Source organism: Perognathus longimembris, chromosome 7, assembly GCF_023159225.1.
Source record: "Perognathus longimembris pacificus isolate PPM17 chromosome 7, ASM2315922v1, whole genome shotgun sequence".
NCBI lineage: Eukaryota > Metazoa > Chordata > Mammalia > Rodentia > Heteromyidae > Perognathus > Perognathus longimembris.
Window position 1 is genome coordinate 8520548 of NC_063167.1, and position 24733 is coordinate 8545280.

The window sequence follows — 24733 nt, forward strand, 5'->3', positions numbered from 1 at the left end:
CCCCGCCCGTCCTCCCCACCCCAGGCTTGCTCCAGAATAGGATGGTGTGAGGCAGGGGAGGAGAAAAGATGCAGGTGGGTTCCCAGCCTCCATGCTGAGCCAGGACCTGCAGCCCGGCCCGACGGGTCTCTCCAGGGCAGCCTTCTGTTCTAAATTCACGGCTTCAGAGCTGGGATGGCCCGGTGAGACACAAGATACAGCCCCCACCCCCACCCCCCGCCAGGGCTCAGGCCTGGAATCCTAGCTGCTTAGGAGCCTGAGATCTGGGGATGGATCCAGGTTCAAAACCAGCTAGGACAGACACACCTGAGACACTATTTTTTCCCCAATGAACCAGAAAAAAGCCAAAAGTGGAGGTACGGTTCAAGTAGTAGAGCACCAGCCTTGAGTGAAAAAGCTAAGAGCCCAGGCCCTGAGTTCAAACTCCAGTACTAGCACCAAAACAAATGAATAAAGAAATAACAACAAGGGCTGGGAATGTGGCCTAGTGGTAGAGTGCCCGCCTTGTATACATGAAGCCCTGGGTTCAATTCCTCAGCACCACATATATAGAAAATATAGAAAAAGCCAGAAGGGGCGCTGTGGCTCAAGTGGCAGAGTGCTAGCCTTGAGCAAAAAGAAGCCAGGACAGTGCTCAGGCCCTGAGTCCAAGCCCCAGGACTGGCAAAAAAAAAAAAAAAAAAAAACAAATAAACAAAAGAAACAACAACAAATACCACATCCAAGAGAATCCTGGAGACTCTTTATCTCCAGTTAATCACAGGAGAAGCCAGAAGTGGCGCTGTGGCTGGCGTGGTAGGGTGTTAGCCTTGAGCAAAAAAAGCTCAGGGACAGTGATTAGGCTCAGAGTTCAAGTCCCAGGACTAGCAAACAAAAGCAAAAGCAAAAACAAACAACACCCCCCCCAAAGAAAAAAAATAACCCAACCACCTCATCTAAGAATGTTATGCCTAGATTTCTGGTCCCCAAAGACCGCCAAGGAGCTGATACCGATGCAAACGCACAAGACTCTTTATTGCAAGCTCGAGCCTGGACTCCCAACCATCACCAACGCAGCAGATCTGGACTGAGAGTCCCGACCCTCAGATAGGCAGGGTTTTTATTGTGATTACAACAGGGGCAGGGTATTTCCAACTTGGCAGGTACTTGATTGGATGGCATTTAGCAAGCAAGTCTTGTCCTATTTCTATTGGCTATCTACCCTTTCAGTTATCTATTTTGGCTTTGATATCGGGAACTGGCCTCGATATCAGGAATTGACAACAGGTGGTCACGTAGCACTGATGCAGGGGGTTAGTACAGGGGTAGAGCAAGTCACAAATGGGTTAAGCAAGCCATTTACAGAAGCAGAATATTGCGGTCAGGCTGACCTAGTACTAACTTTATTTTAACAATTGAAACCATGTTTTCCCATTACCACTAAGCAAGCTTGAGCGGGCTAAAACAATCCAGTACTCAGTCATAAGTAAACCAACCCAACAGTTGCCATGGCATTTCTACTATTATGGTTATTTCTATAGTCTATGACTATGATCATTTTTTACTGTCCGTTACCATGGTTGCTACCCAGGTATAGAGGTGAACAAGTGCTCCCTACATTTTTAAATGTCAAACTATAAGAAACTAGTCTCACAGGTGGGGGTGCAGCCCTCTAGCATGGAGTCATCACCAGGGTTTAGAAGCTGTTATGATTTTAACACTAAAACATATATTTAGTTCCTCCGGTTTTCAGGTCAGCCCTAACAAGAACAAAACAAAAAGCAAGAACCATTTTGGGTGCACGTGAATGTCAACCCGCCAATGTCTAATGTTGAAGTATGTCCCAGACGTTGTCCATGACAGCCCCACACGAAGACAACTGTCCTTTGTCAGGAAGTCTGCTTGGATGGGCTTTCTGGGCTGCTGTTCACAGGACTTGCAGGCTGATTTGGAGGGCTGAGCCCCTGCGCAACGGCCCTCTCTTCTGGGTCAGCGTGAGGGTCTCCCGCTCAATACTGCAGCACCCTTCCCCCCTTCCCCCCCCCCCCCCCGCCCTCAACCTAGTGCCTGGGCGGCTGCTATCTCCACTCTTAAGAGCCACTCATGCCGGGATGGGCAGGTCACCCAATGTCAAGTGGAGCCACCAGGGCTCTGAAGAGTGTTCAAGTGGCCTCGAGGCCTGCCCCTTGCATCCTGGGATTGTGGCTCTGACTTTTGCTTGGTGTGTGGTTATTGCTGTTGTTATTTTGTTTAAGCAGCTTCTCCTTCTTGCTCTCTGATACCAAGACCAAATGACAGAGGGCCAGATGAGGGGACCTGTTTGGGCACTGGCTGGCAGGACCTTTGGAAAGGTGCCTGTAAGTGTCTGAAAACATTTTTCATAGACTGGGTATAGCGGAGCACAGCTGTAATCCCAGAGGGAGGTCTAAGGAGGCCGACAGTCCTAGGCTGCCCTGGGGAACAGTGAGATGCTATCTGAAAAAAACCAAGGCAAATAGGGCTAGGAGCATAGTTCACGTGGTAGAATGCCTGCCTAGTAAGTCCAGGGCCCTGAGCCCAAATCCCAGCATCATCAAGGAAAAACAAGGAAAGAAGAAGGGGTATCTTTGTTAATATCGTAGGTAGGGCAAGCGTACCAGAATGCTGGTAGGTTTGAATTTCAAGTCTCTGCCAGTTGTGTCTTTAATTTTGCCAGAAAGATATAGCCAGTTGCCAATGTCAGGTCATATTCACTTGACTGTGGATGTTTAGGGGCCTTCGCCTGAGTTCCCACTGCCCTAAAGGTCCTGTCACCACGGTGACATGCTCTTAGTGTTTTGGGACTGTCTTTTGGTCAAGTTTCTTTTTCACTTTCAAAGATTCCCTTTTAGGCCAATCGAAACACATATTTGTCAAAATACTAAAAGGAAAAAAAAAACCAACTTACATAAAATAGCAGAAACCTTCTCAGGTCTGTGTGCGTGAAAACAGTTTTTTGACCCTCTCTCAACTAGCATTCCACAGCGCGAGAGACAGGTTTAGTCTAGAAATTCTGGCAACGCAATCAAGTTCCCGTGCATGAAAGTCCATGAGACCCCATCTCCACAGAAAGGAAGCTGGACACATTGCTTCACGCCTGTAATCTCCGCAAGGACGGGAAACCTAGAGTCGGTGGAGCTCAGCTCAGGCTTGTGCCTGGACCGAGAGACTCTGTCTTACAAAATGACCAGTGCAAAACAGGGCGGGAGGCATGGCTCAGTGGAGCTGTCCATTTAGCAGGCATAGAGCTTAATTAGGCTCAAACCCCCATCAAGTTATGGGCAAAATATCCAATATTTAACTAAAAGCGCTCCTTAACCTCACCAAGTATCCCAACCTTAATAAAGGTCTCCACCCCTCCCACCTCTGGCCCTGGGCTGGATCTCAGGGCCTGGGTGCTGTCCCTGAGCTCGGTAGCTCAAGGCTAGCGCTCTACCCTGACTAAGCAGAGGCAGTGCCGTCTCCTCCCGCCCCCCCCTCCCCCCCCCCCCCCCCCCCGACCAGCAAGAAAGCAAATACCTGCAGTGACACCAACTCCAGAGCTGGGCGCCAGCAGCCAGCGAAGCAGCCTGCAATCTACGATGCTTTGGCCCGCAGGGCCCTGACCTTCGGCTGCTGATGCTCCCGATGGAGTCCGGCAGCAACTCTCCCGCTCAGGTAGCAGCACGTACACAGGCCCTAGGGCAGGAACGAGTTAAACAAAGGTCACTGCGTCTCAGATCGGAATCAGAGTCCTCCCAGGAGGTCAGAGTCCGGAGAGACAGAGACATCTCTGTCTTGGGGCCATCTGGGATTCCTGCCCCGGTTACTGAGGGCTGAAAGGAGTTAACCCAGGGACAAAAGGGAGCAGCATTTCAGGCACAGAAAAGCAGCGGGTATGAAAGCTAGAGGTTGGGCGGGGGGTGGGGGGGGATTGCAAAGAGGAGGGCCAGGGAATTGCACATTAGCAACTCTTTTTTTTGGCCAGTCCTGGGCCTTGGACTCAGGGCCTGAGCACCATCCCTGGCTTCTTCCCGCTCAAGGCTAGCACTCTGCCACTTGAGCCACAGCGCCGTTTCTGGCCGTTTTCTGTATATGTGGTGCTGAGGAATCGAACCTAGGGCCTCGTGTATCCGAGGCAGGCACTCTTGCCACTAGGCTATATCCCCAGCCCACATTAGCAACTCTTGATGAAACTCCTGCAGCTAGGGTCTCCTGCCTTTACCCGGCCAGATTTTTTCAGCCCCCAGTATTAACTGGGGAAGCCCGAGAGAGAGGCAGTCAGGATGAAGTTAGGTTTCGACTTGCCTCTCACAAGGACAAAGCCTACGGTGCCTGTCTTCTGCCAGTGACAGCATTTGGCACCCAGTAAATAACGCAGAGAGAGAACACAAAAGGCCGTGCGCGCATCCCATAAAAGATGCTTTTAGCCCAGGTTTCTATTTCAGATGTACCGGCTGGAGCTGCCCCGTAGGAAGAAGAGCCCCGTTGCTCTGCTTCGAATAACAGTGGGCAACCCAGCTCCGATCTCCGAGCACGTCCGGGGTGAAGCAGGGAGATTTCTGGGGTGTGGGCTTGGTCCCAGGCTGGCGTGCAAGCTGACCTCCCGCTTTGGTTAGTACTGTCCCAGTTTATGGCCGGCATCATCGCTATGGCCTCTGTACCTCCAAGGGCTCCCAGTTTGGGCAATAAAGGAGACCATCCCTTCAGTGACACAGAATTGGGAAGTCAACTCCACGCAGAGGGTGGGGGTGAAAATCTATCCCTTAGCAACAATGCCAGTCCCCGGGGTCTCAGACTGAGCGCATTCCTCCATGCCTGTTTGTGAGCCGACCCTGCCTGCCAGTGCAGCTAGCTCCACAACCCAGGCCCCGCACGCCCTCCTTCTGATGGTGGGCTTTCTATTGCGTGTAAGTAGAACAAGGGGAAATTTAGCCACCAGGAAGATAAAGAACCCCTCACTGTCATTTAGTAGCTCGCTCCTCCAATCTGCAGTCATTTTTTTATGGGTGGAGAATAGAAAGCTTTCTCAGTGAAAGCTACTGTATTCCCCGCCCCCCCCCCCCCATTTAATTATTTAAATCCTTAACACTATATATAGCAGTTTTGGACTATTGTCAATAGTAAGAATGACAGCTCCCTCCACAGTCCTGGCTTCAGGTGGGAGATTGTTAAGATGAATGGATATCCACCCAGACATTCAAAAGTGAACTTTATTGAAGTATTAGATTTTTCCCCCCCTCTCCCTCCCCCCTTTTTTTTTTGGCTTGGGATTCAGGGCCTGAGCACTGTCCCTGGCTTCATTTTGCTCAAGGCTAGCACTCTACCACTTGAGCCACAGCGCCACTTCCGACCTTTTCTGTTTATGTGGCACTGAGGAATCGAACCCAGGGCTTCATGCATGCTAGGTAAACACTCTACCACTAAGACACATTCCCAGCCCCTCTTTTCTTTCTTTCTTTCCTTCCTTCCTTCCTTCCTTCCTTCCTTCCTTCCTTCCTTCCTTCCTTCCTTCCTTCCTTCTTTCTTTCTTTCTTTCTTTCTTTCTTTCTTTCTTTCTTTCTTTCTTTCTTTCTTTCTTTCTTTCTTTCTTTCTTTCTTTCTTTCTTTCTTTCTTTCTTTCTTTCTTTCCTGGTCATGGGGCTTGAACTCAAGGCCAGTGCACCATCCCTGGGTTCTTTTGCTCAAGGCTAGCACTCTTCCAATCTGAACCACAGCTCCACTTCCTTATTGCAGTATTAGAATTCCATGAACAGGAGCAAAGGACAGAAAAGGGAGCACCAGTGCCCAGAGAACGTTGGGAGCCCCCAGCAGCCCCTCCGGAGTCCTCCTGTTTATCCCTCCCTCCTCCTGAAGGCGGCCATTGCCTGACCCTTCATGTCAATGGCTTCATGTAGTTCAAGGAGACAGACCAACTGGATCCTGTGGGTTTTATTTCTGCTTCTGCATTGTGTGCTTTTTGTTGCCATTTTCTCCTGTTCACCTGTGGATTTATTTTTTCCATGTAGATCATCAGTTTTTAATTTTTCAATCTATTTAGTCTGATTATTAACTGTTACAACAACTCCATCTATCTATCCATCCATCCATCCACCTACTTACCTACACATCCACCTATCTATCCACTAGTGTAATCTATCTGCCAATCACTCGCTCGCTCAATCTATCCATCCATGCACCCATCCATCCATCCATCCACCCACCTATCCATCCAGCCACCCATCCACCCACCTGTCCACCTATCCATGTATCCATCCACCAATCTACACATCTACCTACCCACATATCCATCTATCCCTCCATCCACTGTCCAGTCCATCTCCCCATTCATCATCTATTTATCTACCTATCCATCCACCCACCCACCAATCCGCATGATCCTGACTTCTATTCCTGAGCCTCTCTGTGATTATTTGATTCAGGTGTTTACTTTCTCTTCTCTCCACCACAAAGTCTTTCCTTTCCCTTTCGCATAGAAGGATGGGTGGATGATGAGTGGATGAATGGATTATGGATTATAGGTGAATGGATGGATAGAGGGATGGATGAGGGATGGATGATGGCTTATTCTTCCCACTGTCTCCTAATTCTGCCCTTCCCACTTTCTCTGCCCCTGTTTCGTCTAGCATGTAATCAATATTGAGGTCACAGTTATGACGTCTCTCGTGTGGTTTTCTCTCTCAGCCTTCATCTTGGAGGCCCGTCTAACACTTAAGCAGCCCTCTGTGAAGAAGAGTCTGGATGGCTGGGCAATGCCCACCAGGCTAGGTAGAACACGCAGCCGGCCTCCCTGCCCCCTCCCCGCCATGAAGCCCTGTGGGGGGAGACACACAATGTGGACACTGTCAACTCGGAAACATTTGAAATCCAGACTTAATAACATAGTGGTCACTAATGTTGAGATGTGAATGCTGACAGCATAGCAGGTGTGGGGGGGGGGGGCGTTCCAAAGAACAGGACAGGGGGCTGGGGCGTAGACTCCTGGGGGCGGGCTCAGGTGTAGACCCCATCAACGGGGTGTGGGCGACTTCATCGGTTCCGGCAGCTGGCAACAATTATTCCCTACCATTCTGGAAGCTGAGACTGAGGGTCTGGTGTGGTTCTGGCGAGGAGTCTCAGTAGGTGAGGGGCTGCGGCTGCCTGCGATGTTCACCTGGGAGAAGAACAAGGGCAATGGCTGGAGTCCTTCACCAGGCTCCGCCCTCAAGATCTCATTGTCCAAGTGCATCCAGTTGGGACTGGGGACTTCCTCCTTCCCTCCCTTCTTCCCTCCCTCCCTCCCTCCCTCCCTTCTTTTCTTCTTTCTTCTATCTTCTACTCTATTTTTTAATTATCTTTGAGTAGTTGTACAAAGGTGTTTCAAGTCCGCATGTCAGTGTGTTAGTACAATGCATCTTGACTGCTGTCACCCCCTTCCATGGTTCTCCAGCCCCCCCACCCCTGTCTCTCCTAACCCCAGCCCTCCCTCCAGTTACCCCTTCCACCTTCCTATGTGTACGCTGAATATGATGATTGCATTTGACTGTCCTTCCTGTCTCCACTAGTCTGCCGCCCCCCCCCATCTTCGTGAACTCCCCAACTCTTAATAACACACAGTGTTCCGGATTCCCAGTATCCATGCTGTCACACCCTAACTTAATTGTGCAAAGGAGTTACCTGCCTGTACCACACTGTAGTTGATTTGTGTGTGCAAATCTGCACGTGACCCTGCATGTATTTTCCTATGTGTTTTTAACCTTAGATCTCACTTCCACATATGAGAGGAAATACATGACTTTTATCTAATGGGCGCTTAATGGGGGTTAGAATTTCAAAATAAGAATATTCTCATTCTCTCTCTCTCTCTCTCTCTCTCTCTCTCTCTCTCTCTCTCTCTCTGCCATTTGGTCTATTGCAGAGGGAGCTATGCATGGGGAAGAATCTAGGTGGATAAAAACATAAACACTGCTCTGCACCTAATCCCAGGTAGATGGAAGTAGGGAAGGAAAAACTACCGTGGGGGCTGATGGTAATTAATATAATAGAGGGCAGGTGTTATATGCCAGACCCCCGAATCAGTTCTAAGTCCCAAGCACAATGATGTTGTTGACACTCCTGAGTATTATTATTTTGATTTACTTATTTTTGGTGCCAGTACTTGAAATCAAGGCCTGGGTGCTGTCCCTTAGCTTTCTCACTCAAGGCTAGCACTCTACGTCTTCAGCCATACATAGCTCCATGTCTGGCTTTTTGGCGGTTCACTGGAGACAAGAGTCCTCATAGACTTTCCTGCCCGGGATGGCTCCGGACCACAGTGCTCAGATTTCAGCCTCGTGAGTAGCGAGGATGACAGTGTTTCCAGTTAGAGAAGACGGCAGGGGGGGAACAATGAACAGCTGGGAGGAGACATGGGCAAAGCCTCAATGGAGAAGTGGTTCAAATCCACTACAGGCAAGGAGACGTGGGTGGGTTGGATGCGTGTGTTGGGACTTTGGTGGTAGCAGTCGCGTGTGGGGTCCATCCTACTCCACATGGCTCCGAGGAAGTGAGTTGGGGTTTCTTTTAGTCCTTGGCCACTCAGACCCCTGCTGTCACAGACAGTGGCATCCCATATACCCCACCTGCAGCTCCATGACGTGCCGAAGAGCCCCTTCTGGGACAGGGACCTGAATGCTCGCCAAGAGTGCAAGAGTCAGCCTTTATCTGAACTCCTGGGCCATTTTGCCCTGGCTTCCCATGGCTCAGCCTGACCTGCTGAGCTAGCCAGGCCCCCCGGACACGACTTGAGCAGGGCATCTTTGATGGTGCTGCAAAGTCAGCTGGAACCTGACCTTCCCTCTCCTCCGTGGAGAGCTGGCAGGGGTGGGGTGCAAACTCTGCTGTCCCAGGGGAGACTGGGGTGCTGGGCTTTCCAGCCACTTCTCCTTGGGAATTAAAGAGAGGATTGCCAGTATCCTGTCCCTGGCAAGCGGGATCCCCCAGAGCGGCCAGGAGGGTGCCCAGGGCGCCCAAACTTGGCACTCAGCACCCCGGGGTGGGGGTGGGGGGCATCTGGAATCCATAGAGAATTGGAGGGAGCCTGTCACTTCTCCCTTTCCCTATCGCTGCTGGGTTTACCCACTCAGTGGGGGTGTCCGGATCACCCCACTTGGGAGTGGGGGTGGGATGGCATCTCCTGGCTTCCCGCCTCGGGAGGGTCCCCTGGCCGGCCGTGTCCTGCGGGTGGCGCTTCCTGGGCCGTGGGCACGAATTGGTTACAGCCGCCCGGGAGCCTGCCGGGCCGCGCTTAGCACTCCCCCCCCCCCCCCCCCCCCCCGCATCCAGGATGTGAGCGCCGCCGCCGGTCCTGTCGGCATCCCGGCTGAGGGTGCACGGGGCGGCGGGGGTGGGTCGCAGCCTCGCCGTGGGGGGGGGGCCTCCCGCCATGGCTGGGCCTCCCGCAGCCCCCGAGGGGAGCAGGGGCCCCTGGAGGCAGGCGTGAAGGGGAGTCGGCGCCGCGCGCCCCGCCAGGTCAACCCAGCAGACTGCAGCTGCGCCCCGGGGCTCGGCCGGCCGCGCGGGGCCCAGGGCTGCTCGCGGGGGAGCCCCGGGCGCCCCTCAGCCGCCAGCCCCAGCGCCAGGACCCCTCGCCCCGCAGCCAGCGCTCTGGCCCGGCTCGACTCAGCCCCTCCCGCGGTCACCGGAGAGGAAGGCGGCCGTCCCGCTGGGCTCCCCCCCTCCCCCGAACCACAGCACCCCCAAAACACCCCAGTGGGGGGAAACTTAGATGTTGCCTTTGGCATCGACGTCCTGAGCTGCCCCTCTAGGGGATCATCAACTTTGGGGGTGGGGACATTTTTTGGGGGCAGTGACAAGTGACTTCAGCTCCGCGGCCCCCCGGGGGACACCGCCGTGTGACCGACACCAATGACCCCCCCAAAACAATCCTAGAGAAAAAGCCATGGAGTCCCCGCTGGCCGCCTCGGGCTCGGCCCCAGGGCCCGTCACCTTCTCCCACGTCTTTGGTCAGCAGTGCCGGCTGATGGAAGCAGGTAGGCAGTGGATGTGTGACCGGGAGGGGAGGGGGGCTCCAGCCGGGGGAGGGGGGGCTCCAGCCGGGGAAGGGGGTGCACATGCACCTCCTTCTTCTTGATGCACGGCTTTCCTGGGGACGCGGCAGCCTGGCACTTGTCACTGTGGGAGACCAAGTGTGGGGGGCTTGGCGGGACGGCTTCCCCTTTGCCTGGGTGGTTCGGTTGAGGAGGCGGTGGCCTGGTGACCAGGGCTGGCTGGGGGCGGCCAGGGGTCCGGCTGGGGCCTCCCTGTCACTTGCTTCTTGGGTTGGGGACCGGTGTGAGAGCCAGACCCCATCTCCACCATTGGCTGTTGGAGATATGTACATGCTGGTCATAGTGTCCACTGGAGCGTGGCCCCCCAGCCCTGCCCGTCAGCGCGGAGAGCTCTCGGGGAGCCTCAGCCCCCCCCCCCCCAGGGTTGTCATCCAGGAGGAGGAGGAGGGGAAGGGGGAGGAAGAGGAGGAATCTGGCCTAGGCCATCTTGCTAGGTGTGCATTGCGCCCACAGAGAACTGGTGGAGCCCGCCCACCAGGAGGCTCCCTCCCTGCCTGCCTCTCCCTTAACTCCCCCTTCAGAGTCCGTGCCGGTGGGGAGACGGGGCACGCGTCTCCCCAGTGGCTTCCCTGGGTGTAGAAATACTGATGGTGTGTTTTGTTTTGAAGATGGTGGGAAGAGCACTGGTTCAGGAGTCCAGGTGGATGCGGTCCCTGATGGCCACATGACCTTGGAAATGGCAACCCCCCCCCCTTTTCCAGGGTGTCGATTTCCACCCCAAATGCCAGGTCCGGCGGGAGCTTGGGGCCTGGTTTGCAAGCCTGGTGGGCCTCCCAGAATGACTGTGACCCGAGGTCCCCAGGGAGGATGCTGCCCCTGGACCTTGGACTCAGGGCCTGAGCACTGTCCCTGGCTTCTTTTGCTCCAGGCGAGCACTCTGCCACGTGAGCCACAGCACCACTACTGGCTGTGTGTGTGTGTGTGTGTGTCTGTGTGTGTGTCTGTGTCTGTGTCTATTGGAGAGGAGTCTCATGCCACACCCAGGCTGGCTTTGAACCGTGACCCTCAGCTCGCTAGGATTACAGGCGAGTGGCCGCAGAAGCCAGCTGCTTTGGTTGTTGTTTTGTTTTCTTGGGGTAAAATCTTTCCCCCCGGGCTAGCCTGGGCTGGGCTTCTCCTGCGTGCGTTTCCTGTGAAGCTGGGGTGACAAGCGTGCGCCCCTGAGCTCAGCTTTTAGCGAGTGATTGGGCTGTTTGTGAACTTGTCTCCTTGAACTGCAGCTCTCCTAAGCTCAGCCCCCTGAGCAGCCCAGATGACAGGCATGCCCTACCACGCCCGGCTTCAAGACAGGGGTCTTCTAGTTCAGAAATCAGCTGGAGGACCAGAGGCCAGTGGGAAACACAATGGATCCCAGCCGTCAGCTGGGCATTTAGCTGAGCGTTCACCTCCGAGCCCTTGAAGGGGAAAAGGCACCGACCGGGCTGGCTATGCTGGGGTGCCAGGTGCCACCCCCTCTCCCCACAGCTGCTTCCCACTCCTGTTAGCCCTGCGAATCAATCAGGGAAACAGGGGCGGGTGGTGTGGGCGCTGGCGGTGATGCCCACGGGCCTCAACTTGACCTCTAGAAGCTGCTACCCACGGCGCTTGTGCGAGAGGAAGCCCCCAGCGCTGTGTTGGGCCTCCAGCATCAGAGCAGTGTGGTAGGCACCCAGGTGTGAGCGGTGCAGGACTTCCCGTGGCAGGCCTATTTCTGTGGAGACCTGTTTGTCAGAAGCAAGCTTAGTATGGAATTAAGAGCTCAATGGCTGACGTTCAAGCATCAGTTCTGCTGCGCACTAGCTGTGTGACCTTGCATTAACCTCATGTTTACTACTTGATCGGGCTGTGTGGGGCCTGATGCTGAGTGGTTCTGTGTGGTGTTTATCACCCTGCCTTTCCCAGGATGCTTTCTCTATAGACCCTGCTGTCACTGCTGTTGTTTCTCCTCCCCCTCCCCCTCCTCCTCCTCCTCCTCCTCCTCCTCCTCCCTCTCCTCTCTCCTTCCTACTCTTCTCGACAATATTGGGGTTTGAACTCAAGGCCTTGCACGCACTTGCCTTGCTTGCTCAGCTGGTGCTCTACCACTTGAGCTGTACCTCCAGCCTGGCTTTTTGCTAGTCATTGAAAATCGAGTCTTGTGGACTTTTCTGCTCAGGTTGGCTTCAAGCCATGAACTTCAGGATCTCAGTAGCTAGGATTATAAGTGTGAGTCCCTGGTGCTAGACTATTTCCGTTTAGTGCAATTACTCTTGTTTTGGGAGAGCAGTTTCCTCACACTAGGAATTAAGAGCATTCATAATAGGCACCATTTTTTTTCTTTTTCCTGAGTACTCAGTTACTCTTTTATTTCTTGGCCAATCATTGTGGTTTTGAAACACATAAACCCCAGTGTTTGTTCTTCCCCTGACTGGCAGGGACAGGAATCAACAAAGCTGATTCAAATAAATCTTCCTCCACCCAGCTGAAGGATGTTGTTTAACCATTTGCCTGGGGGCTCCGTTCTGGTCTCTCTGGGGATCTGGCAATCAGTCTCAAGGAGGCCTTCTGTGCTAAGTTTTATGTCAGCTTAGAAGGAGACAGCTGAGTAAATACAAGTCAAGTATGAAAACGTGGAGAATCCGAGCTGGAGGAAGTGGCTTAAGGCTGGAAAGAAGAAGCCAACAGGAGAAAATATTTGCTCTGAGACGGGGCTGGGAGGTCCGGCACTGCCCCTCCGCCTCACAGAGAGCTGTGTGTGCGCTGTGTGTTTAACCCCCAGAGCTGAAGTCTGCTGGAGGGAAGATGCTGGAAACGGCAAGCTGGATGTAGGGTAGCACATGCCTGTCATCCCAGCACTTTGGGAAGTAGAAGCAGCAAGATCCTGCCTTACACCCAGCAGCATGTCCCCAAAACACAGACCAAGGAGAAAAGCCTTAAGGCTCGGGAGGCGCCGCCTCCACCAGCCGTGTCCGGCCGCTGGCCTTCCATCTGTGCGAGGCTGCAGAAGCCCCTGCAGCCGCGGAGCAGGGCGGCCGGGTGGACACTGGTCCTCCAGGCCCCGGGGCGGGGCCTCTGCTGGCGGCTCCGGGGGGGCGTGGTCACAGCCAGCTGCTCCTGGGGGCGGAGCCTGGGGCGGGGCCTTATTGGGTTCTCCCCCGGGGGCGTGGCTATTGCCCGCTTCCTGGGACTGGGGCCTGAGGTCGGCCTCTCTGGGGGGCGTGGCTCTGGGCGTGGCCGGGGCGTGGCCTGGTCGGCTCCTGGGGCGGGGCCTTTGCACCTGCTCTGGTCCTTGGACTTGGTTGGCGGTCCAGCTTAGCAGAACAACGAATCTGGTGTGGCTGCTGGAAGCAGCTCCTGCCGTCAGAAGACTCGATTTCCCAATCTGAGCGCCCAGATCCTCTCCCAGCCCGAGCCAGACAAGGACCCCACCCCTTCCCAAGCGCAATGGAGCCGCCCACCCCGCCCTCCGGGGGCCCCAGGTCGCATCCGTGGGCAAGGCTTAGCTCACAGGAGGACGCGGGACCGGGGAAGCCCTAACGTGCAGGGATTTCGTCTGCTCATCCACTCATTCTTGGGGGGGGGGGGCGTTCACGGGGTGGCTTCCACGCACGGAGGGGGGCTCTCCATGGATCTCTCGCGTCCCCCGCCTCGCTCTTCCTGCACCTGGGCCCCTGTCTTCAGACAGTTCCAGTGGCTTTCAGGGCTGTGTTTCTGCACAATCAAGCTCAGGATTCTTGGGGGGCCTCGTATGTTTCGTCACAGCTCGTCTGGGAGCGGATCTGATTTTCGTTGTCCTCGCTCTCAGATGTGACGAATTCTGCCTCCGTCCTGGAAAATGTCCTGCTACCTTCTTGTTGTTTTGAGATGGGGGGTCTCATTACGTAGCCCAGGCTAGCCCAGAACCCGAGTCCTCCCGCCTCAGCCTCGCAGGGCTGCGATTAGAGGTGGGCATGGCCATGTCCCCTCCTGGTACTTGTTTCTCTGGGCGCCGATGCTCTCCCATTCTGGCTGTCCCTCTTGTTTAGAAATCCCTTTGCAGTCTTCCTTGGTTTTCCTTAACACATGCATAATATATTTTTTAAAAAAAAGTCATCCTCTGGTTCATTCATTTTCTCTCGGGCTGTGTCTAATCTTCAGCAAGCCTCAGGAAATCTGTTTTTTACTTAGTGTCTCTTTCCAGAAGTTCCACCTGAGTCATTTCAAATCTTCCAGGTGTGTGTGTGGGGTGTGTGTGTGTGTGTGTGTGTGTGTAAACAGCTTCAATCTCTTCTCTCTCTTGTTGCTGATTTGATTCTCAATGTACCAAACCATTTGACATCCTGTTTATCTGATCAAAGGATTTTGTAATTAATTCCTGACATACTGGGATTCAATTCTTCTGTGTCCTCATCAGTCAACTCCAACACAGCATGTTTGTTGTTTTGTTTTTGTTTTTGCCAGGCCTGGGGCTTGGACTCAGGGCCTGAGCACTGTCCCTGGCTTCTTTTTGCTCAAGGCTAGCACTCTACCCCATGAGCCACAGCGCCACTTCTGGCTATTTCTCTATATAGGGTGCTGAGGAATCGAACCCAGGGCTTCATGTATACGAGGCAAGCACTCTTGCCACTAGGCCATATTCCCAGCCCTCCAACACAGCATGTTTGATAGCCTGAATTTTGGAATTGTGTTTTAGGGTTTCATCTCAGGGTACCATAAATGTTAGCGATGTTAATTTCTGGCATCAACCTCCCATGTAGTAGAACTTTGTACCCAGTCATTCAAGGGCAGGCTCAAGGCAAGGAGGTCCTCACCGTCCATCACCCAGCCAGACACAGAGAAACCCCCTTGTCTCTTTTTGCTATTTGGTGTGTGTGTGGGGAGAATACTGTTATTGGACTTGAGCTCAGGGCCTGGGCCCTGACCCTGAGTTGTTCTGCTCAAGGCGAGTGCTCTACCACTCGAACCACAGCTCCACTTTTGGCTATCTGGTGGCCAATTGGAGGTAAGAATCTCATACACTTTCCTTCCCCAGCCTGGCTTCAAACTGTGATCTTCAGATGGGAACCTCTTGAGTAGCTAGGATGACAGGCGTGAGCCACGGGAGCCATGCTTCTTTTTGCTCTTTGCTGTTTGGTTTTATCCAAGTTCCATGTGTTCCTGAGGGCAAAGCCTTCTACAATCACTGTTGCATGTGTGTGCATGTGCTTACACACACGTGTGGGCATATGTTCATGTGTGCACAGGTGCATGTATGCTCACATGTATCCAGGAGGGGGCGCTAAAGGTCACATTCCCCCAAGAGTCATTGATGTCTTCCCCGTCCACCATTTCTGACCCCAACTCTCGCGCTCACTCCCACCCAGTCTCACAATGTGGGTGCCACAGGCTGGACTCTCCCAGCAGCCTCTGGGAGGGACTGATGGGAACTCCATGTCCACTGAGGAGTCTCTGCGTGGGCCCCAGAGCCCCTTCCCCACTGCCAGTGTTTTGACTTCGATGCTACTTCTTGTGCCATTGCTAGTTGAGGTTATAAAATGACATAGTTTTAACTCCTGTGACCCTAGCTACTGGGGAGGCTGAGATCTGAGGATCCAGGTTAGAAGGCAGACTGGGCAGGAAAGGCCAGGAGACTCTTATCTCCAATGAGCCAGCAAAAAGCCGGGAGTGGAGCTGTGCTTCAAGTGGTGGAGCACCAGCCTTGAGGGAAAAAGCTAAGGGCCAGGTCCAAAGTTCACCCACTACTGCTGCACACACGTGCATGCACACACACACACACACACACACGATTGTGTACTTCCTCAAAAGAGAATGCATGGTGTATTCATCATAGCGAAAGTCAGTTCTTCTCTGTCTGGGATGGATTTAGATCTTGGACAGACAGGAAGATGAAGCAGAGAGAGACACACAGAGAAAGAGAGAGAGAGAGAGAGAGAGAGAGAGAGAGAGATCTTGTTTTCAGCTGGCCTGCAGAAATACAGGAATTTAAAGAAAGCCCCAGCCACATTTTAGCAGTGAGTCCTTCTTTCTGCTTGCCACAGAGTTGTCAGACTTTGCTTTGGACCAAAGACATGGTGTATTTCCAGGTCTCCGGGGGGCCTGGAACGGGGAAGACTCAGGGTGCTGTCATCTCGTGGCCCAGGAAGGTTCTGCTGCCTGCAGTAGGAGCAGTGCTTTTCTCTGAGGGTGATGAGAAAGTTAGGCGGGGGGCTCTGAGGACTCGCACCCGCCACTGCCCGGAGCTCCCCGCTGCAGCCCAGGCCTCGCTCTGTGACCCCGAGTCTGGCTCAGGCTGCACCGGGTCACATGCCTCCGTCTGCGGAGTATCAAGTAGTCATTAAAAATCCAGTTTGTCGAGTGACATCACCTCGATTGTCCCCGCTTGACACAAAAGTTCCTCTGTGGCCTCTGGCGCTTGAGAATAGAACCACGGAGCCTGGGCCAGGTCAGAGGCGGCCAGCGGGGCCTTCGGAGCTTTGCGTGGGGCTGAGTTGGCCGCTGCCACGGGAGCCCAGTGTGGCACCTGCCCTGCTCCTGTCACCTGATAGATCCAAGAATTTGGCAGGTCAGAAGTGTCCCTAGAGATGATGGAGGCAGTGTGTGAGTGTGTGTGTGTGTGTGAGTGTGTGAGTGTGTGTGTGTGTGTCACAGCCAAGCGGCTCAGGCCTTTGTGATGTGCAAGTTTTGAAGGTCAATACATCAAAGTACAAGGACAAGTATCACCCAGCTGTTTGCTGCATCCGAGGTGGTGGAGCTCCTGTTCTTCGGGCCAGGAGACAGGTGACATCCATGGTTCACTTGCTATACGCGGGCAGATGCTTTCTGAGTCCTTCCAGATGTTTCTACCAAAGAAAAGAGAAGCACTTGGGTGACTTGGGAGTATAACATTTCATAGAGAGCCAGCAACTGGTGACTGACGCCTGCCATCCGAGCTACTAAAGAGGCTGAGACTTGATGGATTGAAGTTCAAAGCCAGCCTGGGATGGAAAGTCCATGAGACCCCATGTCCAAGTAGCAAAAAGCTAGACTAGAGGCATGGATCAGGTAGTATGGTGCCAGCTAGGCAAGTCAGCCAAGGGAAAGTACGAGGCCTTGAGTTCAAGCCCAGGGACCAGAACACACACACACACACACACACACACACACACACACACACGAGTCCACATGGACGTAAGGCCCTGCTTCTAGTACTCTTGTAATCCTCAGATCTAGCTTGAGCCGGGGCACTGAGCGGCTGCCCTGGCTCCGACATCGTCAGCACAGTAAAGCTTGTACTTTTGCAACCTCCGGACAGTCTCCACCAGGGAGGGGTTGGCAAGTTCTTGTCTCCAGTGCTCTCCCTCCTGACACTAACAGCAGGCGGAAGTCAGACCTACAGCAGGCTGTGTGTGTCTTCCAGGGAAGAAGGAGAAGAGGAGAGATGGCGGCTTCTCTCCTTTTTGAGGAGGGAAGAAGAGCCCCCCCCCCCGCCCCAAACTTGCCCTGGAGCATGGAGAGGCCGAGGAGAAGAAGGACTTTGCCTAGACCCATCTCCTCAGGTCTCCTCACCCCCGCCGCCTGACCCCTGCAACCCCCCCTTGCGGCCTCCCTGTTTCTACACCAGCATCTCAGCACCCACAAATCAATAGTGCTTGGTCTTACGTAGGATTAAATGTCCTTCTTGGCTTATGATTAAGGCCTGGCTTGAAAATGCCGGAGAGGGGGAGGTAATGAAGCATTTATGAGGGGAGGGGACAGCTTCCAATCACCTTTTTGGAAAAATGATTCGGCCTCAGTTAAGACCTGGGGGGAGACGACAGCGGGCAGATTGCTTTAGGCTGGCGATACGGAACCCGTTTCCAATCCCGGGGTGCTCAGGACCCCGTGAGGCCCGGACGCCTCGGTGCTGCCTCATCTCTGCGGGTGACTGCGGCAGAGGAAACGTGCTGGGATTCACCCCCATTACCGTGGCCCATGGCGAGTCAGTACAAGGGGATGGGAGTACAGGGGGGAGCAAAATCGTCCCCTGAAGTCAGGAAGCAGGGAGGGGAAGAAAGCAGGCTTCCAGGACCCCCCTCCAGGGCTTGCCCAATGACCTAAAAGCCTCCCCCGTGCCCACAGCCGGGAGGCTCACCCCCTTCCCGGTGGGGGCCTTGCGAGTCAGCCGAACCCCAGCAGGACTCTGTGGAAACCCTTTGCTAAGCTCTGCCTGAGAAGACGGTCATCCCGAGGTGTCTCTTCTCCGACCACTCCTCCATCAATAAACCCCAACCAGGGTGCTATCGAGGCTCCCCCGTGCGTGCTGATAAACCGGGATTCAACGCGCTCCAGAATTGCAGCGGGCCAAGGACCGTTATGCCCACCGTCGCCAAGGCGCGTCCAGTCCACCTTCTCCCACGCCTTCCTGCTCTGCGAATGCCAGAAGTCTGGGAATCAAATCCTGCCGACTTCCATCCTGTCGACGACCCCTTACCCATGCGTGTGGCCCACCTTGCACCGTAGCAAACTCCTACTTACTGCAGTTTTCCGGAGATTCTTGGGATCCAAGGATGGCGGGTGGGAAAGGCTGGACGGAGTTAGGTTGTCTGGATCTCCTTGAGCCATTTGAGGCCAGGTTTTTTTTTTTTTTTTAAGTTCTCCTCCCCCACCCCACTCCCCATTGCTCTTGTATCCTAGGCTTCATGTAGGGAGGGACCGGCACAAATGCAGCTGTGCTCATGCACTTGGGTCTGATACCGGAAAGAACTGAGGAAGAGGGGCTGGGAATATGGCCTAGGGGCAAGAGTGCTTGCCTCGTATACATGAGGCTCTGGGTTCGATTCCCCAGCACCACATATACAGAAAATGGCCAGAAGTGGCGCTGTGGCTCAAGTGGCAGAGTGCTAGGCTTGAGCAAAAAAGAAGCCAGGGACAGTGCTCAGGCCATGAGTTCACGGCCCAGGACTGGCCAAAAAAAAAAAAAAAAAAAAGAACTGAGGAAGAGTGGGTTCCAGGCCTACTCCAGGAGGCTGGCGTTCTCTGCTTCTGCTGTAGTACTTGGGGTAATAATGTGTCACTAACTAGCACGTGGCTCTGTCTCATCTGTATGGATCTTCAATGTCTCCCATTTGTATTCTAGGAAATTTTTGGATCCTTTGCATATACTGAAAGTTCCTACGTGTATTATTATTGGGGCCACTGGAGAGCCAGGCCTGTGTGCATTTTTCTCCCAACCTTGTATTTGTGTGTTTGGTGCCGGTCTCGGGCCTTGCTCTCAGGGCCTGGCTGTTGGCCCTGGGCTTGTTTGCTCAAGGCTAGTGCTCTACCACTTGAACCGCAGTGCCGCGTCTGGCTTTTCTGGCCTACTTGGAGGTAAGAATTTCACAGGCTTTCCTGCCCAGGCTGGCTTTGTATGGTGATCCTCCGATCTCAGCCCCCTCGGGAGCTAGGATGACAGGCGTGAGCCCCGGGTGTCCAGCTAAAGGGTTGCGTGAATTCTTGGCGTTGCTCTTGCTCTTTCCCATGGGGACCCCCTGGCTCCCGCCTCTAGAGACCCCATCTCCATCAGTTGAACACGCTCTGCACCTGCCTCTCTCTCGGGGGCTGGTTTTCCAACAGCAGCTGGCGGAGCTGCCTGGGGGTGCTGGGTCTTTAGTGCTTGCAGCCCTGCCCAGGGCTGCCTTTCCTGCTAGAGTGGTGGCTCCCTGGTCACCTTGAGGACACATGACTCAGCGCTGGACGTCTTGTCTAGCCAGAGCTGGCTTTCCATCTCCTAGAGTCCGCAGCAGGCCACTCGCCAGCACTTCCCAGGCCATGCCAGAAGCCTGGCCCCAGTAAGTTGTTTTGGGTTTTGTCCCCCCCCAACCTCACCCCCGTTGCAGTTTTGCAAGCTGTGCTGTTTCATTTCTGCAACTTAGAACACAGCTGGAGCACGCGGACCTGGCCTCTCGCCGAGGAGACTTTAGCCAGGTGTTTGGGTGACAGGTGTAGCTCAGAGTAGGCCCAGACAGCGGCCAGCGCAGCTATAGCTAGCTGTGCTGCAAATGCCTGGCTTCCGGTCCCTCCCACACGCTCGCGAAGGCCAATCACGTTCCACCTTGAGGTCCCCATCCCCGGGAGATGGACCAATCGAGTTCCCTGCAGTGCCAATCCGGTGAACAAGGACTAAACCTGAACAAGGAAGAGAGGGTGAGCTCTTGAGGCTGAGGACTTGACAAGTAAAAACCACACTGGAAAAAAAAAAACACAAAACAATTTAACCGTGTTATTTTGTGATGTCGGGAGGGGGAAGTCCTACTTAGTAATGTTTTATTTGTATTTATTGATCTATTTATGTTTTGCCAGTCCTGGGGCTTGAACTCAGGGCCTGGGCGCTGTCCCTGAGCCTCTCTCTGCGCTTTACCACCTGAGCTACTGCGCCACTTCTGGCTATTTTTTTTTTTTTTTAGTTCTTTGGCAATAAGAGCCTCACAGACTTTCTCTCTATGGTGTCGTCTACAAGTGTGTGTGTGTGTGTGTGTGTGTGTGTGTGTGTGTGTGTGTGCTGGATCTAGGGCTTGAACTCAGGGCCTGGGCTCTGCCCCTGAGCCCTTTCACTCAAGGATGGTGCTCTACCACATGAGCCACACCCCACTTTCTAGCTTTTTGGTACTGAACTGGAGATTAAGAGTCTCGCAGTCTTTCCTTCCTAGGTTGGCTCTGAATCACAGTCCTCCATTCTCAGCCCTTGGAGTAGCTAGGATTCCAGCATCAGCTTCTAGTATCCAGCAGAGGGCTTGATTGAACCCTGTGCTGGTGACGGATGGTAAACAACTTGGGGGGACCCTGGTCCTCTGTACACCTGGCCACCGCCCCCCTCTTGTTTAGACTGGACACGCCTCTTTTTCAGCTCCCAGCCTTGGCAAGGCCGATTAGACAGATTCCGCCCCCCCCCCTCGCCGGCAGGTAGATAAGTAAGCAAATGGGGTTTGTGGATGCTTTCCCAGGTCACGCCTCCCCCCGCCCCCCGCCGGGAGTGGGGGCTCTGCACTCTACAGTTTTGGCAGCAAAGGCAACTTCAGAACCAGCACCGCTGGGTTTCAGGTTTTCTTTCCCGGAACAGAAGAGAAACTTGCTGCAGACAGAAGAGCTGGGTCCAAATAAAAGCAGGCCAAACTGTCACCAAATGTATGTGCTTGAGAACAGTCAAGGCCTCTGAAAGAGCCAGCACCCAGGGCCCTGGGATCTTGGAGGAAGGAGGTGGTGTGAGTCTATCTGTTGGCTGGGCAAACATTCCCTTAAGGAATTTGCTAATCACACTGCACAGAGCTGAACCGATGGGCAAACGTCAGGGAAGCAAGCAGGGCTCTGATAGATGGCTCATGCCTGTCATCCCAGCTATTCAGGAGGCTGAGACCTAAGGACCACAGTTCAAAGCCAGCCTGAGCAGGAACGTCTGTGAGACTTTGAGCTCCAAATTAGCCACCGAAAAGCTGGAAGTGGAGCTGTGTGTGGCTCAACTGGTAGAGCACGAGCCTTGAACACGAAAGCTCGGCAGACCATGGAACAAGAAACACCAAAGAGAATTTTCAGGGGGAAGAACTGGTAGAAAGGAAAGGCAGAAAAACAGAAAGAGATTTAAGAAAAAAAAATCACTGCCAAGGGCAGCCATTGGAAAAAAAAATCTAGAGTTATTGGTTTTGTAAAATGAATAATATACGTGAAGATAACGTGAACCCCAAGGAAGCCTAGGGTCATTGTGCTTTGTTTGGTGGCAGGGACTCTTCTGTGGCCAGGCTGGCCCGGGCCTCTCCCTCCCGAGTGCCGGGGTTATAGGTATGTGCTGCTACGCTCCATCATGACAGCAAAGTTTAACAGAGCCTCAGATATTTTTGCCGTCCAGAAGCACGTTTTTTTTTTGTTTGTTTGTTTTGTTTTTGCCAACGGAATTGCTCATGCCATGGTTTAAGTGCCTTTCTCTAAGCCTGCTTGCTACAGCGTGATGGAAGGGAGTAGAGGGGACCCCTCCCCCCACCCCCTCCCCCACTCTGCTGGCTCTTCCGCGAAGTCTAGATCTGGAAATCCATTTTCCTGTGCTCCACAGTGTTTCCCTCATGGGTTGGGTGAGATCGGACAAAGCTCTTCTCCATCGGTACAGTGGGGCTCCAGCGAGCGGGGGGGATGGAAATCTAAGGTCAGAGGTCGCCTGTGGTCAGCGCCTGGACACCCACCGCCCTCAGGTGCCCATGGATGCCTCTAGAAGCTTCTTTGGAAAGCTCTGCTGCATCTCACTTGGTGGCTACGCTTGGTGGACGTGGAGATGTGTCATCCACCGCAGACTCCACGCCCAGCACTTGCAGAGAGAGAGAGAGAGAGAGAGAGAGAGAGAGAGAGAGAGAGAGAGAGAGAGAGAGAGAGAGCGAGAGCGAGAGCATGTGTGCCAGAACCACATTTAATTACTCCAACACATCTGCTGGCATAAAATGGCCATGTGTTCCTGAGTTCTTTTCCCCCAAATGCTGTGTGACCTCTTGGGCTGGGAGATGCAACTTTCTGCAGGACCTGGGCCAGCACCAGTTCTTCCTGGGGAAGGTTCTAGATCAGTTGGCTTTGAAAGCCATCACTGGCTAGACGACCCCTGCAGGTTTCTTTCTGCAGAGCAGCAGGGGACCTTCCATGCCGGGCCCCCCCTCTTTGTGGCTTTCCAGAAGCATCTTTGTGGTGAGGGATGGCAAGGGGACAGGGTCTTGCTAGGTAGGTCTTCCTATCTCCGCCTCCCAGCACTGGGATTCCAAGCCCGGACCCCCATGCTGGGCCTTTCCACGCCTTTGTAAGGGGCTCCCAGGGAGGACCACAGAGCCGGTCCTGCGTCCGTCACGGGAGCTGGGCCTCCGGGTGCAGAGCTGGAGCTGGGGCTGTGCAGTGTGAGTCCCGGGTCTGAGTCTACCACGCCTCAGCCTTGGCTTTGCCACCCATGTGAGGATCCAGGCTGGCCGTGGGCTGGGGAGGACCGAGGCTCACCCTGGCTGGGGAGGACCAGCGTGGACTCAGCACCTCCGCGGTGTGACTGGGGTCCGGCCCACAGCCCACCTGCGCCCAGTCAGCTCCCACGGGGAGGACGGGAACACGGTTTGCTGGCTGCAGGCGGCCAGCCCGGTCTCCGCGATGCCACGGGGCACAGAGGGGTCACAGTGACACAGTCATGGGGGGAGTGTTCCCCCCCTTCCCTCGCTCTCTCCCAGTGTTTCCCTCCCGCCCCACCCGCGAGTTGTAGAGTTCACTTTCAACACAGCGCCTGGCGCCTCTGGGGTCCCTCCATCTCTGTGCTCCTCCCAAAGGCAGATGAACGAACAAACAACGCCAAAGAAAAGGAAAACAGCAACCACTTCCACTTCCTGGAAGTGCTTCCCCTTCCTGGGGCTCATGAGGGCGAATGAGAGGTGCGCAGGCCCTGGGCCCTGGGCCCCTCCTCGGCCTCTCTGTGTCCCGTGGATGCCTGGAGTCCCGTGCGACTCGTCCTGCCCCGGTGTGTTCTGGATCTGGCTTCCGCACAGGAGAGGAAGCACGCGCGCGTGTCTGCGAGCTGGGCTTGCCTCCCTGCTGGTGCTGCGCTCGCTCTTACCAGTTCCCAAGGAGAGCTGTCAGGAGACGCCGGGAGGAGCCGGGAGGAGCGGGGAGGAGCCGGGAGGAGCGGGGAGGAGCCGGGAGGAGCGGGGAGGAGCTGGGAGGGGCTCTCCCCAGCACAACGCCTTCCCTGGTCCTCTGGCTCCTCCTAGTGGAAACATTAGGTATTTCTCACCAGGGAAGTTGGGAGCCCCAGGACCTGGTCAAGACCCGTTTGCTGTGAGCAGTGGGTTGCATCTTCATCCAGATCAGTGTGGGCCTAGGGGAGCAATCTATCCACCATCCATCCATCCATCCATCCCATCCATCCATCCATCCCCATCCATCCATCCATCCATCCACTGTTCACCCACCATCCATCCATCATCCATCCATCCATCCATCCATCCATCCACTGTTCACCCACCTATCCATCCATCTCCCACCCACCCATCCATCCATCATCAATCCTTCCTGTCCAGAGCTGGGCTGCACACTCTAGAACTTTAAACACCAATTGCTCAAGGCCACTTTCCTGTGGCCTCCATGCTGTGCCCTTATAAAGGAGACCAGGAGGGAGAGCCAGCCACCCGCACCCCTGCCACCCACCCTGTGGGGACCCTGGGAAGGGAAAATCTGCAGTGACTCCCTGGAGGGAGCTGGAGGCTCAGGCCTAGCGCCACAGTCCTGGCTACTTGGGAGGTTGAGAGCAGGATTGCAGTTTGAAGCCAACCTGGGCAGGAAAGCTCAGGAGATGTGTTCTTGAAAACAACCAGCAAGACGCAGGGCTGAAGGCATGGCTCAGGTGGTAGAGAGTGCACCTGCCACGCGTGAGGCCCCGAGTTCAAACCCTTGCGGCTAAATTCATGTGGTTTGTGAGCGGTTTGGCTTCTGGTTAGGCTGCGTGTCCCTGGGGCCCAGGGCCTGGGTCTTCCTGGCTGCCTAGCTTATGGTAGCCCCTGGTGGGCAGCTCCCAGAAGGCTGCCCGGTGGAGCTGGTACCGCTAGGCACTGGGCTGGCAGCCGGGAGGGGTGGCGGTTAAACCTGTAATGACGTGTCTCATTATAGATCACATTTCCAGATATGAAAAGGAATCGGTAGCAAGTAGTTATCAGTTACAACTCTGTTTTGGGGGGTGTGTCCCGGTTCTGGGGCTTGACCTCAGGGCCTGGGAGTGGTCCCCGAGCTTCTTCTCC